Raw genomic sequence first — 18584 nt, 5'->3', positions numbered from 1 at the left:
GATATTTTACATCCAAATATGAGCCAAACATATGAGCCATTTAGGGCTCATAGAGCAGCTTGTTTGTGGCTGAACTGTCCAGCATAACAGCAGGAAAAACAGCTCACTACCTACAACTAACCACTGTAGCAGGTATTTGACACACTGATGATGAAATCTTTGCATTTCTGGGGTAAGAGTTATTTACTGAAGACATGGATTCAAAATTTCTCTGTGGTAAAAACCTAGTTCTATAATGGGCAAAATGGTCTTTCCTCAGTGTAGAGAACTGCTATCTTTTTCCTGAAAACATCCATATGCACCTGCAGGTTTCATTTCAGGTAGCAGTGAAACTCAACATGAGAAGGATTAACATTCAATACTCGAAAAAGGGCTTACTAGAGATCATTATTATCTCTTTTCATGCTTTCATTATAATTTATGCAATATTTAATTTTTTTCTTACAAGGTCACACAGTCATAGAATGGTTTGGGTTGGAAGAGTATTCTCCTTCCAACCCTCCTACCGTGGGCAGGGTCACCTTCCACTACACCAGGTTGCTCAAAGCCCCATCCAGCCTGACCTTAACACTTCGGGAGATGCAGCATCCACAGCTTCTCTAGGCAACCTGTGCCAGTGACTCAGCTCATATGCCCATGAGAATTTTTCAGTTTGAAGCCATTTCCACTTGTTTTAGCACATGCCCATATAAAAAATATTCCTCTTCAGCTTTCTTGTAGCCCCTTTGGCTACTGGAAGGTGATAGAATGTCACCCTGGAACCTTCTCTTCTCCAAGCTGCACAACCCCAACTCTTTCAGCCTATCCTCATAGGAAAGGTGCTCCAGCCCTCTGATCATCTTCATGGCCCTGCTTCCTTTCCTGGGGACCCCTGAACTGGATACAGTGCTCCAGGTGGAGTCTCATGAGAGCACATCCTTGACCTGCTGGCCACACTCCTTTAGATGCTGCCCAGAAGTCTGGGCTGTAAGTGTATGTTGCTGGCTCAAGTCCAGTCTCTTATCCACCAGCATCAAGCCTTTTTCCTTCTGGATCTATTCATCCTCCAACCGGTACTTGTGCTTGGGATTGCCCTGACCCGGGCACAGGACCTTGCACTTGTTCTTTTTGAACTTCATAAGGTTCACACAGGTTGCTGTGAAGCCTTTCCAGGCCTCTCTTAATGGCTTCCCTTCCCTCCATCTTGTCAAGTTGTGTGACACCACACAGCCCAGTGTCACCACTGAACTTGCTGAGGGTGCCCTTGATCCCAGTGCCCATCTTACAAGCAAAGATGTTAAACGGTGCTGGCCCCAATACCAACCCTGAGGGACACCACTTGTCAGTGGTCTCCACCTGGACATTGAGCTGCTGATCCTGCACCTTCTTTACCCACTGAGTGGCCAATTCATCAAATCCATGTCTCTCCAGTTTAGAGACAAGGATGTTGTGTGGGACAGTGTTAAATGATCTGCACACGGAAAGGTAGGTTATGCTAGTCCCTCTTCCCTTACCCATTGGTGATTTAATCCTGTTGTAGAAGGTCACAATTTGCCCTTAGTGAAGTCAGGGCTGTCATCAGACAATTCTGTATTTTGCATGTGTCTTAGCACAGTTTCCAGGAGGATTTGCTGGGCACCTCATCAGGTCCCATTGACTTGTGCACCTTCAGGTTCCTTAGGTGTTCTTGAACCTGTTCTTCTACAACAGGTGGTTCTTCATTCTCCCAATCCCTGCCTTTGCCTTCTCAGGTGGTGTGTCTGTAGCTTTTGCTGGTGGAGACTGAGGCAAAAAAGTTACTGAGTACCTCAGCCTTCTCCATACACCAGGTAACAAGGTCTCCCCTTCTGGAGAGGGTCCACATTTTCCCTAGTCTTTGTTTTATCACCAAAGTATCTGTAGAAGCTTTTTCTTTTTTTTTTTTCCCTTGACATCACTGGCCTGGTTTAATTCTATCAGGGCTTTAGCTTTCCTAGACTGTTACCTGACTGCTTGGACAATCTTTCTGTATTTCTCCCAGAAACACAGAAATACCTGTCCTTGCTTCCACCTCTGTAGGTGTCCTTTTGGTGTTTAGCTTTGCCAAGGAGCTACTTATTCATCCATGCAGGCCTCCTGGGGTTTTACCTCACTTCCTTTTTGTTGGGATGCATCACTCCTGAGGTTGGAGGAGATGATCCTTGAGTATTAACCAGCTTTTTTGGGCTCCTCTTCCCTCCAGGATTCTATCCCATGGTACTTTACCAAGCAGATCACTGAAGAGGCCAAAGTCTGCTCTTCTGAAGTCCAGGGAAGTGAGCTTACTGTGTGCTCTCCTTGCTGTCCTGAGGGTCTTGAACTCCATAACTTCATGGCCACTGTAGCCAAGGCTTCTCTTGAGCTCCACATCCCTCACAAGCCCCTCCTTGCTGGTGAGAACAAGGCCCACCATAGCACCTCTCCTCATTATTTTGTCTATAACTTGTAGAAGGAAGTTATCATCAAAACATTCCAAAATCTCCTGAATTGTCCATGCTCTGTTGTGTTGTCCATCCAACAGATATCAGGGTGGCTGAGGTCCCCCACAAAGACCAGGCTTTTGAAAGTAAGGCCACTGCCATCTGTCTTTAGAGGGTCTCTTCCAATTTGTCCCCCTGGTCAGACAACCTGCAGCAGATCCCCACTATAAGAACACCAATCCTGCCATCCCTTTAAGCCTGACCTGTACTCTGATTGTCTCCTTATCCATTCCTAGGCAGAGTTCCATGCACTCCAGTTAGTCACTGACATAGAGGGTGACACCCCCTCCTTCTCTTCCCTGCTTGTGCTTCCTAAAGAGCCTGCATCCATCCATTCCAACACTCCAGTTAGAGGAGCCAGCCTACCATGTCTATTTGATGCCAGTAAGATTACAGCCCTGCAGGCATGCCCACATCTCCACTTGCATTTATTTCCCTTCCTGTCCATGTTTGCATAGAGGCGTTTGGGTTAGGGCCTTATTAAGCCAACTTACTGGTGGGAAATCACTCCTGGAAGTGTGCATGTGACATTCTTAGCTTTTATTTAAAGAAGTGAAGTAGACTTAGACAACTAGAGCTCCTGCCTGCACATGGGCTTGGATGTCTAACCAGAAATGGTACCCCTCAGAATACCAGAAGACAGTGTCTCTCAAAATGCTTTTTGGACACCCATAGCCAGTTCTCAGCCTCGCAGCCCTGTGCACAGATGCATATACGCTGTACATATCTGCTCATCGATGTAGACATGAGTTCACCTGCTCTCCTGTTTGATAGAAGACAGCATTAATGCTTTGCCAGTTGCTGCCAGGAACAACCAGCTCACACACTGTAACCATTCTTAAGGATAACAGATCCATCTCTAAGCCCCAGCAAGGTGCAGGACAGTATGAGCAATTTTGCTGCCTTTGCACAAGACCAGCACCAGTTGCTAACGAGTCTGTGTCATTCTCAGAAATATTTATTTGGAGAAACAGACACTCAGACAATATACAGACATTTGTGAATTTCTTTTCTATTGTCAACATGCCTTGTATTTTATTACTCTATCTAGAGTCATACTAAACTTAGGCAGGTATTTGGCAGCTACGTATGAGTAGATTCTATGAAATCCCAGATAAATTGGGAGGGGTAAATACTGCAGAGGACAGAAAATACTACTTGAGTATTTAATTAAATCGAAAACATGACAAAAAAAAAAAAAAAGACTTTTTCTATAGCATTTAAACAGCACTGATATCAGCATATGCAGCTGTTTTGCAGTGGTGAAAGGCACTTATGCTCACAGCACCATTTAGTGACATAGACTTATATTGTCCCGTTTTCCATAGAGCCAGAAAGTACACACAGAATTCTCAAATCTTTCACAGGTATCCTAAGCCATCATTCTGCTATTACAACTAGAAACATACAGTGCAAGTATTTCTGGGGAATGACTTACTGCCAAATGAGGACAAAAGGTGAAATGTGTAGAAAGAAAGAGAGATATTGTAAGAAAGATTTTGAAAGAGACAGAGATAAGATATTTAACATGACTTCCCAGTGTGATATGGTAGCAAGAAAAATTTAATTAGAAACTGCAGGGTCAGGGGGAAGACAGGTTGTATAACCCTGTCCATATGGTTCTGGTGAGACCATACCTAAAATTACGTTTGGTTTTGAGCAACTTACTGTAAGGGTGATTGTACCAAACTGGAATGGATTCAGAGAATTGCAAAACAATTATTAAATGACTGAATTTATGAGGAAAGATAAAGCAGCTAAATATATACACAACTTGGCTATGAGATATCTAAAGGGAGACATTAATTATTTGTTAGTACAGTATTCAAAGACTCAAATGCCAAAGAGGCTGAAAAATCATATGAATTATTTAGTGAGAAACTAAGAGGATGTAGCAAAGGCTAATGAAATAGTCTCCAGTAACAGTGCTTGAGAAAGGACTTGGCCTCACCCATGTAATACAAGAGAAATCTTTGGTCTATCTGCCACATTATCTGTCTACAGGTTTATTGAGAGAACATGTGTGTAGGCCAGGCAGCAGAAAGCAATTAATTTGAGGATAATAACGTGCAATTTATGCTCTGGGTGAACAGTATGACTTTAATATGTAAACTCTCCAAATCCTTGTGGGAACAAAGCGTTTGGTACGAGGACTACAGCTCTTAGCTATCAAAAAATGGAAGTTTCTGCATTGCAACTCACTTGTGGGCTACACATTAATTGCAAACTCTGATATTAACCATTCTGTTACTGATTTACATCTGCAGAGAGCACATACGCACTACAATGGAATAAATTTAGATTGCTCAGTGGGTTTAAAAGAATGTACTATGCTGCCTACTGGATTTTCCAGCACAAGAAAGAAACCTCCAGAGGCTTTTCTTACGTTTTCATGTGAGATGGATGAAACTACACAAACACAGAGACCCCAAACTCATTTAATCTCCCCTCATTCCCTGGCAAAGAGTGTGTAAAACTTTGAAGATCTTTGGTTCTGCTAAAAAAAAAAAACTTCATCCATTTCCTCTGTGCTGTTACGGTTTTTATCTATGGTGCTTTGTATGGAAGTTGCCAAACAACATCTGTGTTGCTCATGAAAAACAAATGAAAATGTTTTCAGTTTGTTTAGATCAGCACAAAAACATATTTTCACTTTAAATAGTTCTTGTTCTAGCATCTATCTGATGAAGAATTGACTCACAAACACATGAGTCAGAATTGCTCCTGGCACTTTGCTGCCTTAGGTGAAATACCAGCCAATTACCCATTCAATTTTTTATTATGTTTGACAAGGTAATTTAAGAGTGTTTTCTATTCAGTCAGAATTTTGTGAGATAATTTGTCTCTTTTGATTTTACAGTGCTTTCTGCTCTATTGTTTTCAATCAGATCCATGCTTCAGCATGTCTTTCTTCCTGCTAGACTTGTTTCCTAAGGCTACTACAATTCTTTTTGCCATACAGCTTCTCTTTTTGCATTTCTTCTCTTTTCCTTCCCACACACTGTTTTGTTGCAGTCCCATGTCTTGAGGTCCAGCCATCACATTTGTAACATATTGTCACCTAATGAGCCCTAAGGCTCATGGATACACTTACACTTGAAGCAAAAGTACTCTGCACCTTGGTGTTTTAAAGCCTGTGATGCAGAAGAAAAGTGAAAATATCTCTAAAGAGGGAGAAAAGGCAACAGTTTCAATCACAAAAACCTCCTTTGTCCTGCTTTTATGTAATTGTAATTATTCTTCACTCATGTATTTTAGTGTCTGTGGGTTTTGCCCCCTATCTTTGAAGTGCTGCCGCTCCGTATCTAAAAGCAGAGTTCTTGCAATCCAATGTGCTGGTGCTGGGATAGATGAGCACTCCTTCCTTCTCCTTCACTTAGAAATAGGCAGGAAGGACCATCATGAAAAGAGTTTCCTGAACTTATTGGTTCTGCAGAACGAGCTGAGACACAACTGATACAGGTCCTTAACACACAGATGTCATCTTTTGGAACAACTTCGAAGTATTTAATGGCAGAAAAGCTCTGTTTGGTCCCAAACGATTTTGGTTTAGCAAAAGCTCCCAGGTTCATCATCTAGAAGATAAGGATGTGAGATGGATGTGACAGCACAGATTCCTGTTATAAACTTAAGGTCAGATACCTGAAACTCATATGTCCTTCAAACAGGAGACCTTTCCAAGATCTTTCAAAAAGCTGCACTTCTTGCAATTCCTGCAAAAGGGCCAGAAGCAGACAAATTTCACAAAGAATTTGTGCAAAGAAAGCTCTTTCCCTATCCCTTGCTGGGAAGTGTCTCTTGGTGAAACCTATCAAGCAGCAGAAACCTTTTGAAATAAGAGTTTGAATTTACACTGGTATTCAGGAACATTTTAAATAACAGGAGGTGAGATACATCTATGTTCTACATGTTTGCATATGCATATGAATACGCATATGAATATACAATATAAACTTATTAAACCTCTTGAGTATTCATATTATTAAAAGAGAGTAGTTTAAAATTTAAGAAGATAGTACATTCAGTTGGAGTTCTTCTCTTAATGTTTTGTCTTGCTTGTTTCTGAGTCTATTTTCCCAGTCTATTTTGTACTGTTTTCATCAAGTGTTTTTAGGAAGATGTCTTGTGTGAATGTGAGACCTTAAAATTGCCATATTCAGACTGTCTAGGGAAACTGTGAAACCTGATGCATGAGAAATAGGATTCAAACGGATTACAGAGAAACTAGAAAAGTATCCAGGAGTTTGGGAGTGTAGGCATATTTTCCAAGCACCATAGAGGCACTTAGCCATGGGTAAATGGAATGTGTTACTCCTTGATTTAGTTTTAGAAAAACACTCAAGAAAATTGGAGGCCTCTTTGGGACACACTAATTTTTGGGTTTGCAGTTGCAGCTGTCCACAGAGATTAAGGAACTTGGATCAGTTCCAGCCTTCATTTACATGGGTTGAAACAACAAAATTCTGTTTGCTGTGTCACATAGTGGTGCCTTTAATTAAACGCATGAATTTGTGTCCTAACCACTGACATTGAGACGAAGATAGAAATAATATAGGGTGGTAAGCATCGTTAAGCTTCCTTCCTGTCTTTAATTTAACTGTTACAGTAAACTTTGAATATGGAAGTACATATATGACTTTCATTTCAGTATGAGTCTTTGACCCTAAACACTGCTTCAGCTGAGCAGTTCCTGCAGCCTGCAGAAGCACATGAACCTGACGTACACTCACGCAGCAGTTAAGGGTGTAATCTTGTATCGTTCTTAACAGCACAGTGAATGAGACATCACCATTTGAAACACTCTGAAATAATAGGTCGCCATACAACTCCTAATATATACAAAAGGAAAAGAATACAGCAAATGCCTGTTGATTTTGCCAGTCAATAGACTTTCCTCACGGGAGTAACTCCGTTGTCCTCAGTAGGAGGGAGTACCCTGCAGCGCCCGAAGAATGCAAGAAGCATCCCAGAAATCATGTTCATTGTTAGCAGTGTTTGAGTTGTATTTGAAAGAGTGTATTATTAAACAAACAAACAAACAAACACCAAACAAAAACAAACCAACCAACCAAACAAACAAACAAATGTCCCAACTAAAACTTCACCAGGCACAAATCTCTGTCGAATCTCTATTATCAAAAAATGCCTGTTTAGAAGTCAGCAGTGGAAAGACACAGTTTCTTACCCAAAAGTTCGTTCCCAAACAAGCCTGCAACGAAACAAGGGATATATAAAACCTTTTACTGCCTGCCAGCAGGTACCATCAACTACTACATTCTAGGCACTGTTAATGACATCACCAGGGACCATGACTTAGGTCAACAGCTTGGTAGGAGGTGCTGGCAACTGTTAAATCAACAGCAATCAAAACTGGAAAACCAACATGCTTGTTACCATCAAATTTAAAAGAGAACTTACTGTGCCTCAAACACAGCAGCAGGTTTAATAGAAAAGTAGACATGTTTATGGTTTCAGATTTACAACAAGACTTATAAAAACCTTATTACTCAGAAGCCAGTCTGCTTCCCTAGAAACTAAGAATGTAACTTTGTTGAGAAGAAGGATCTGTTGACACAAATGTTTTGCCTAAGTTTGCCATTGTGGTTAACCAAAATACATTTACTAGTGAGAAGGTAAATAAAAGCAAACAAGATGCCTCTTATACCACAATACAGTAAGGTTCAAATTGACCAAGTTTAATGCTATGGCATAAATATGCTTAATGTTTATGGAATTTTTCTTGAAGCTATTTGCCCTGTTGGGCTTAACGTCTTATATGAGACCTACTGAATGGGAATGTGTTTTCAGCATTACACGTACTTAAAGACCTCATCAAAAATATTCAGAGGAGCTGCCATGAATGCCACAGTTAACCATACTGCAAATAAAATGGGTCATGGTCACTCTTAGATTAACATGAGTAAATCAATCTTGTCCCATTTACTATATGCACACAGAAAAATTAACTGACAATTAAAATTATATCAGTATTGGAACCAATGCTGTAAACGTAAGTCAACTGTGCAGACTGTGCTGAAAAAACACAGTAGCTCTTTAAATGCAAGAGAAGAGAGAAAGTGGGAGAATCAGCTCTGGTGTTTGAGCTTCTGTTCAGGGAGACAGGGTCTTTCACAGCTGCTGGACTGCTTCTCCTGTAAGTAATCAAAAGCATAACCAGCATCATCTGATGCTAATGGAGAGACTCCAGGCCACAAAGATCTAGATGTCCAGCCTTGGATTGTTCTGCTGCCATGAAACAGACTCCTCATTTTTGTCTTCCTCCTACATGGAAGAGAAGAAAGACAAAAAGAGGAAGAGGGAAACTACTCTTAGAAGAAAATAAGGCCATTGTATTTCCATTTCACTATATAGTCTTGGACTGAATCAGGTTGGTTTGCAAACTAATAAATCTTGAGAGACAATTCCCTTTCATCTGAATTTATGTTTTGTTAAATTTAACAATTAAACAATTCCTTGACTTTATTTTTACAATTAAACTGGAAGCCATAAGAAAATAGAGATCAGCCTTCAGTAGCTTCAAAAAAAATCTGTTATTGTCTTTCTTCAGAACATATCTTTGTAAGTAGAGATTTAACATTAAAATTATTTTCTCAGCAGAAATTCTTTCTTGACTCTCATGCACATCTGTGAGCAAGACTGAAGCTTCACATCAGAAGTGTTAAAATTAATATGAAAGCACAAAACAGTCAGCAGCTGTTGAAGGAGAGAAAAAGGTCAAAGTATTAAGATCCTGTTATTGCTCAGTACAGCAGCAACAAATCAGGATGGAAAGGGCAAATTTTGCTCAGAGATCACCGATTCCTTCAGAGAAGTTCCCTGCAGTGCAGCTGTTATTTGTGACAGTGCAACAAACCCACCAATGGAATAATGCTGCCAAGAAGTAGAACTTCTCCACCTCCACAGAAAAAGCCCCAGGCTCTGATTTCTGCATCTTCTCCATCCTTTTTCTGGAATTTTTCTTGCTTGGTGGTGGTAAAGAAAGCACAATATTTCCCATCATGCTATATTTAACAATATTGTGAAAAAGCTCATGGAACAATGATTCTAACATTACGTCCTGAGAGAATGGGGACTCAGGAGTTGGTCAGTGTAGTCACATGGTTCATTTGTGGAAGACCAGCACTGCCCTGAAGTGTCATTCTCTTGTAACTTTTGTGTTTTGATGAAGCACTGTGAACGCTCCTTGTCACACCATTACAAAATAAACCAGATTCAGTTCTGTTAGAAGTGCTCACATGACTGGGTATTGTATGGGAGATAAAGTGCAGGAACTTCTGGAAAGACTGTAGGAAGGAATGAAATGGTTGGCTGACTATGCCTGAGAATCCTAATTTCCAGTGTTACCTTAACACACCAAAAAGCTTTCAATTTAGTTCACAGAATGTCTCTGTCATTTGTTGTAAAAAAATTGAGGTAAGCTAGAAGGAGGGAGATAGGGGCAATATTTACAGCAATTGGACCATGTTTCCCAGTGGACTTTCCAAAAAACTGGCATCAACCATGCTTTTGAACTCTATCCATAATTACACAGGCCTTTCAACCTTCAAAATGCTGCTGTCAGCAGCTTCTTATCAACAGACCACCGGCAGGCAAAGTCCTCTCTAACTTCACTGAGTTTCTCAGCTGGTCAATACCGTTGTAAGGTCACTCCCAACAGTTTTTGAAAAGTCACGGTGATCTGGGGAGTTCTTGAGACATAGAAAAAAACCGGTGTCACTCTAGTCTTCCAGAAGGAGAATATGGAGAACCTGGAGAACTACAGGCTAATCAGCCTCAAGTCACTCCCTGAGAATGTCAAGGAACAAGAATTTGCCCCCTTTTCTATGAAGGTCAGAATGCTGTGTCATTTAAGGCGTGAAAATGCCTATCAAATAAATTAATAGCAGGTAACTTCGTTGATACAGTTGTCAACTCAGCAAGTCCTTAGGATGTAACTTCTAAAAGCACAGAGCAGGCTGTAGGGAAGATCAGTCTATACAGACCATTACTGGATTCTCATCACAAGCATTCACAGAATCACAGAATCAATTAGTTTGGAGAAAAACTCTGAGATCACTGAGTCCAGCCTTTGACTGAGCACCACCATGGCAACAAGACCACGGCATTAAGTGCCACATCCAGTCTGCTTAAACCCCTCCGGGGTGGTAACTCCACCACCTCCCTGGGCAGCCCATTCCAATGTCTAATCCCCCCTTCTGTGAAGAAATTCTTCCTGATTCACTGCACCTTTTGGTCCCACACATGATACCATGGCAATTCTTAAATAATTTATCCCTACTTACAAGCTTTTAGACCAAAGAACTAGCCATCTCTCAACTGTAATAGAAAATTGTTCATGAAGCTAATGCTTGAGTTACTGTTTCTTGAAAAATAACATGAGAAAATAATAAATAAAGATTAGAGCATCAAAATATGGTAAGAGAATTATGGTTCAAAGTGATAATATATTAGAGAGAGAAAACTGAGGCATTTGTATCCTGAGTTTGGAAAAGAAAAAAAGTTAAAACATTTTCTTTCAAATTTTGGCAACAGAATTTTTCCTTGGGAGTTAACAAAAGCCTTCCAAAAAATAGGGATGGGGTGTGGACTTTTCTGTAGTGTTCATATGACACAGTAATCACTATCCTTTTAAAAATGTTTCCTCAGAAATATTTAATTTTCTCTGACTCCAGCAGGTAAAGTACAAACACCACCCTCTGTGCCAATATGTCTAAAGAGCATTGCAGGCTTTTGGGTACTTCCAGGATTTCACAGTGAGCAAGAGTTCTCCCTTGTATAGGAAGTGGAGATGTGGATTGTGGGTGATGCTACATGGGCATAAAGGACTGTGATAAGTAAGGTGAAAAGCAAATAAGACAGGGCAGAGTGTGGTGATGGGAGCAGAAGTATTTTTCATCAGTTGTTGGTGACACATACTGAGGGTCCCAGGCAGAGTGTCCAAGGTGCTGCCACAATGTGTTTTTTTTCCTCTGTTGTAAAAATGGGAAATCCAAATTAATACTATTTCATAAAAAGAAAAATAAGGGTTTTTTCATAACAAGAGGGACTCTACCCAACCACAAACTGAACATGACTCAGATTAACCAAGGTGCCACCCCTTAAAATAAATCTGTACCTAGTCTGAAGAACTTCCTTTTCAGCCTGAGTCAGAGCAAATAAGTTTCTAGCCATGACAGCATTATTGGTTCATAGCCATGAAGCCCATTAACTCCTTTACCAGCCTCCATTTTCTGTTGCTCATTAACATTCAAAAAAAATAACATTCCTTTTCAAGACTGGCAAAATTTTGTTTCATAAAACTAGTCCTAGCACTGAAGTGTTATCTACCAAGGAGAAGGTGCTTGCACCATTAACTACTTTGTGTCTGTGCTCTGAAGTTTGAAAGAGATTGCACATTGTTTCTTGGTATAACTAGAACTGAGTTGATATGGATGACTGTGAAAATAATTCCTTGACTTTAGCAGTGTTCTCATTTTGTTTTGAAATTACTCACATATTCCTACATCAAACACTTGCAACAAAATCTGGTTTTCTTTCATTATTTTGCAAGGGAGTAATAAAAACAATAAAAATATAAAAATAATCTAAAACATAAATAAAAGTTAATCAGTATTGGAGTCAAGACTGTTTCAGTTTTCATATGAATTTTTATTGATTTAAAACTTATGATTCTTGCATAGGAATGTAATAGCCCCATGGGTCAAACCAAATACAATTATCAGGATGGTAAGGGCTCAGCTCAGAAGTCCAGATGAGTGCTGGTTCTTCATACTGCTCTCCTACTTTGCCGGCAGATGTCTCTGTGTCAGCTTCTCCCTCTATCTCTCCTTTGATAAAAAAAATCCCCATTTGAATGCTGTGCTGCAAAAGGATGCCTAACATTTTTCATTGCACCTGCTAATCTGTGTCTGTATCCACATGATATTGAAAGAAATTCAAAGAATCTGGCTTGTCTAGATTATTTCAAAATTTAAAACAAGACTTTGTTTTTTTTTTAAATAGTCAAACTACCAGCAATTAAATCAACATTAGTTAGTGCGTCCTCGTCTTGAATATCTACATGTTACTTATGAACTCCTGTAATAGATTAAATGCCAGTTCATTAAAAGAACATCACAACTACTGATATAAGGAAAAACAGAGTTGACACAAAAGAATAGAAACCCTACAATAAAAGTGACTCTGAATTTCATATTATTTCAATTCACTTTCACATTCAAAGAAAAAAAAGAAAGGCAGAAGTATTACCAGATGCAAGTGTCTTTCCTTCTAAATGTAAAATACCTGCAACAAAATTTCCTGAGATAAAAGCTGCTACTAATCAATAGCATGAATTTTTTGAGACTTGTGGTTCACACTTACACATTACAGTCTGTCAAATGCACTTAGCTGAGAATTTTTCCTAGTGCTGATAAAGTTAAACTTATTCCCCCCTGGTAGGGTGCCTGAAACTAGAATGCCACCCCAGGGCAACCAGTTTCCTCCCAGTCCACAGTCTAAACAAAGAATTATAGGACAATAGTGCAGGACAGCATGAGGTTAGGAAGCAATGATGCATATGCACTAAACACCTTCAAGAACTCTAAATATATCAGATACCTCTTTTTATCTTCAGGTAGAACCCACATGCTTTTTCAAATTTTTCTGCAGCTGCAAGCAACAGAATCATAGAACCACAGAACAGTTTTGGTTGAAAGAGATCTTAAAGATCACAGATCACAGAATATGCTGAATTGGAAGGGACTCACAAGGACCATCAAGTCCAACCGTTAGCTCTGCGTAGGACCATCTCCAAGAGTCACACCACGTGTCTGAGAGTATCATCCAAACTCTTCTAGTTCCAAGCTTACCACCATAGGCAGGGACACTTCCAGGGATGGAGCACCCACAGCTTCTCCAGGCAACCTGTGCCAGTGCCTCACTAGCTCAGATTATCTTTGTGGACCTCCTCTTGACCCACTTCTAACATATTTCTTTTGCTGAGGACCTCAGAGATGGAATCATAGACCATCTAGGTTGGAACAGACCTCCGAGATCATCAAATTCAACTGTTAACCTGGCACTGATGTGTTTGCTGCCAAACTGTGCCCTAAGTACCACATCCGCATGTTTTTTGAACACCTCCAGGAATGGTGATTCCACCCCTTTCCTTAGCAGTCTGTTCTAATGCCTAACTACCCTTTCAGTGAAAAAAATTTTCCTAATATTCAATCTAAACCTTATATGTTGCAACTTAAATCCATTTCCTCTCATTCTGTTGCTTGTTACTTGGGTAACAGGTTGACCCACACCTGGATACAATCTCCTTTCTGGTGGTTATAGAGAGTGAAAAGGTCTCTCCTCAGTCTCTTTTTCTCCAGGCTAAACACTCCCATCTCCTATGATCTCAGATGAACCCTTCACCAGCTCCACTGCGCTTCTCTGGACACACTCTAGCACCTCAAGGTCTTCTTTGTAGTGAGGGGCCCGGAACTGGACACAGGATTCAAGGTGTGGCCTCATCAGTGCCCACTACAGGGCCAGTGTCACTAGTCTAGTCATGCTGGTCACGCTTTTGCTGATACAGGCCAGGATGCCTTTGACCTTCTTGGCCACCTGGGCACACTCTGGCTCATGGTCAGTCCCTGCTGACCAGAATCCCCAGGTCTTTTGCCACTGGGCAGCTTTCCAGCCACTCTTCCCCAAGCCTGTAGTACACAAAGACTTACCCTGTGACTGCTGTCAGTGCTATTGAAGAACAGGGATATCATCACAGTCTTGGCTGTGCTTCAAAAAGGTGTGACTGACAGTCACCCATCACTGTCAGGCATACATGTATATAATAGGAGGGCTGCAAAGGAATGGGATCATGACCTTCTCTGAGTTATTTCATTTCTGTTTCTGTCACTCCTCACAGGACAGCAACCAGGAGAGCCCTCCCTCAGTAGGAAGACAGGGGGTAGGGAAGTCTGGAGATGATAAACACAAGCAAAAGAGGAGTTAGCAGTGAAGATAAGTAGAAAAATAAGTAGAAAAAGGGAGTAGTACAGGATCAAACACATTGCTCTATTTCCTCATTCTGGGGGTTAGAAAGACATCTGAGGGCAAATGTGAGTGACAGTGAATATGAGTTCAGCTCTTTCCTGAAGTAGAATAACTGCCAGACTGCAGGAGCTGAAGGCCATTGGCTTGGGGTATTGCCCTATACTGAAGAGATTCCACAGACAGGATGCTGAAATTGTCCATGGTTGAGAAGTTTACAGCAACTGAGATCATTTGCCAATATATGGAAGGTAAACCTAGAGCTTCACACATGTAAGTAGGAATTATGGGCCAAATACCTTATCTTTTTGATCTAAAAAAGTAAGGGAAATAAAATAAGAGGACAGAAAGAAAAAAAAATTCTGGACAGAAACAAAAGTCATTACAATAAATTAGCTGTAGCTTAAAGAAGAATGCAGTCCTAATGGATGCTTTGTACTGTAGTGAGCTGAGAATAACATACTATGTGCAGTGACCACCGTGATCTAACACCAGTGAGGACATGACCCCCACTTTCAAAGTTTAGTGCCATTGTGGAGAAGGAGTCCAATCCCTACCGCACCCAAAATCTGAGTGGACACACCGACTATTGTTCTAAGTGATGCCTGTAAGTACCTCTGGGACAACTCCAAAAAAGTAGTTAGTCTAGACTACAATAATAAGAGCTACAATTTCAGAATAGTTATGCAGATCTTCAAGGAATTCCAGGAAGAATTCCCTCAGTTCTCCACGGCATGCTGCAAACCACTGGAACAGACCCCTACAGAAATAACCCAGGGAATTTCTCCACTGAAGCTTTGTTTTTGAGGAAAGTACATGAACATTTTAAAAATTGGCTTCAGATCATGAAAGAATTAGGTGTAGAAATTAAAGCTTCCTGGCACAACACTTTGATGGAATGCACTCATCATTTACGGAACAACTGACCCACATGTACCAGATTTTTGAAAACACGGTGTTTTCTCACACATTAACTCTTCTCTGTTCGAGCTAGGGCTACTCCCTGAACTGCTGTACTAAAGTTGGTACCTTATTTTCTTCCAGGTACTTGTTAACAAAATCAGCTTGTCTCAGTCCACCTCTAACTGTGTCAGAAACAGAAAACAGAATAGCAGCTACAAGTTGCTAAAAGTTTTGTAGCATTATCCTGAAAGACAGCTATGTAAAAGTGGATTTAAACTTTAAACACCTAAGGAATATAGTCATACAGTTCCACCTCAGGTAGCCTTCAAAGAATCGCTATATTGAAAACCTTCTTCCTTCCACTGATTACCAGAGGAAAAGTCAGGACTCCTAACTGGCATGGCTCCAGTAGATGCAGGTGCATTGTCACTTATGTGAGGTTCATATTCCCCTCAGTGTGGTTTGTGCCTAACAGCTTGCTCAGGTTTCCCAGGTGAAAAAGCTATATAAGAAAACAAAACAAAACAAAACAAAATAAATAAATAAACACAGAAAAAACCCAAACAACAAGCACTTAGGTTGAAGAGGGTCAAATAGCAGAAAGATTTGTTTATAAAGAAGGCATATTAAGGAACTGTAGGAGTGGACTACACAAACATGATTAAATATATTAGATTTCAGTATGTAATAACTAAGGAATTCAACAAGGTACAAATGAAGCTCAGCATCTGAGAAAAATGATTTAGCGTGGTACAGGAAAGAGGCAAGTTGCCATTACTGGACATTACACATTGTTTCATTTTTCTCCCCCCTGAAAAACACCTCAGATTTAATTTCATTTTAGATCTGACTGATTCAGCTCAGTAAGAATCAGTCCAAACTCTTTGTTCAAATGGAAATCGCGTCTATGAGTTCAAGTATGTTCATTAAAGGAACAGGTCCATTTACCTTTCTTTTCAATCAGGACTCCGCTCCATCACTATCCCTTAGAGCCTTGTATCAGTGTGCTCCTCCTGCCTCTTGCTTAACACAACCTTTCCAGAGACTTATTTCCTAAAGCTGCTCAGTTCTGTCTAACCCTTGTCATCTCCACACACTCCTTACCTACCTCTCTTCCTTTTTCTTCTGGATTTGCAGCCTTGTCTTCTGACAACTTCTGAGTTCACACCTCATATGCTTGGTAACTTCTCCCAGTACAATACTTTCAGACCACTCCAGTTGGCAAAGCTGTAACTAAGCACCTGTGTAATCTCACTGAAATTGACTTCCATCACACAGATGTTTTTCAGGAATGACTTCCTTAAGTCTTTCCCAGTAAAGAGCGGCTTCAGGACAACACAATTATTCATCCAAAGAAAAGCTGTGATGTGAACAGATGTTAACCCACCTAATTTCCATCCAAAGCATAAGGAGGTTGACCCACAATGCTCATAAGGTGAGCATTTCCAGAGGAAAAAGAGTAATTCAGCCTTAAAAAAAAAAAACTCTCAAAAGTTGAACAAAAATTGAGAAAAACACATGACTATATAATTGAGAGAAACACATAAATATATATGTGCCTGAAGGTGATGGCAAGGAGTTTAAATTATGCTTATCTGGCTAATTTACTTATGGTGAATTATGAATTAGCACTGTTCTCTTGAATGCCCGTTGTTATGTTACTTGAAAGTGAAGTGTACAGAGCAGGACAGCAATGAAACAAATGTAGAAGACTTAAAATTTGTGCATGTCATAATCAGTGAAAGACAAACAAACATGAAGAACTTCTAAGGAAAACAATCAGTCCTGAAGGGTAATGATATCATTGTTTTATTTCATTAATTTAAATATTCATAGGCATCCTAATTATAGAATCATAGAATGGTCTGGGTTAGAAGTGACCTTAAAAATCATCTTGTTCCTCTGGCCTGCCATGGACAGAAACACTTTCCTCAGACCAGGTTGCTCAAAGCCCCATCCAGCCCAGCCTTGAATATCTCCAGGATGGACCATACACAGCTTCTCTAGTCAATATGTTCCAGTGTCTTACCACTCTCACAGTGAAGAATTTCTTCCTAATATCAAATCTAAACGTACTTGCTTTCAGTTTGAAGCCATTTATCTTTGTTCTGTCATGACATGCCCTTGTAAAAAGTCTCTTTCCATTTTTCTTGTAGCTTTCTTTCAGGTACTGGAAGACCACAATTAGGTCACCCCAAAGCCACCTCTTTTCCAGGCTGAACAGTCCCCATTCTCTCAACCTTTCCTCATAGGAGAGGTGCTCCATCCCACTGGTGGCCTCCCCTGGACTCACTCCAACAGGTCAATGGCCATCCTGTTCTGGGGAGCCCAGAGCTGGATGCAGTGCCCCAGGTGGGTCTCACCAGAGCAGAGCAGAGGTGTAGAATCCCCTCCCTTGACCTGCTGCCCACCCTGCTTTGAATGCAGTCCAGGATGTGATTGGCTTTAGTAAACTCAGTATGGACAATGCATTTAAAAATCTCAGTAAAAGCTTAAAAGAGAAAAAGTAATAGATATTCTAAGGAATCTCCTCTAAGAAAAAGGAATCCAACTTATCACTGTCAGTTCAGGAGCTCCCTCATTGACACTGCTTGATGACAAAACAGGGTAAAGGAAATCACAGTTTTCTTCTCTTTCATCACAGTCATCCTTTGATGAGCAAACCATCACACTGCTACTGTCACTACTTAAAAGTCTAAAGTACTCAAAGAAATTTTCCTTCTTTCAGCACTGTGTAGTTCGTTTCCCCAGTAGAAGACAGGTATTTGTATATTATGTTTTCTTCTGGTCTTCCTTTTGTATCTTGTTCAAATTCCCCACCCCCTTCACCCTTGCTTTGCTCTCTCTCTCTTCCCCACTAATATTACTACCACGTACAACCTTCTCACACAAGCAGTTGGTTTTTTTTTTTTTTTTTTTGGCCCTCCACACTAAGTACAAAAATGTAAAACCTGCAGTCCTGGGTATGTTACCAAAGGAAACAGTTTTACTTAAAATCTTGTTTTTGCCAAAATATTTTCAAAGTATCTGGAGAGGAGTCAAACCACAGTGGCTCTCAGTTGTATTTCCTTTTACTATTTCCTCAGGTACTCCCAGCACAGCACTAAGTAATTGGATAGTCTTTCAGGAAAAAAAAAAAATAAAAAAAAGGAGGCTGCACGA

Source organism: Empidonax traillii, unplaced genomic scaffold, assembly GCF_003031625.1.
Source record: "Empidonax traillii isolate 1590-97213 ecotype Southwest subspecies unplaced genomic scaffold, ASM303162v1 scaffold26:size2357266, whole genome shotgun sequence".
Classification (NCBI taxonomy): domain Eukaryota; kingdom Metazoa; phylum Chordata; class Aves; order Passeriformes; family Tyrannidae; genus Empidonax; species Empidonax traillii.
This window is presented reverse-complemented; position numbering follows the sequence as displayed.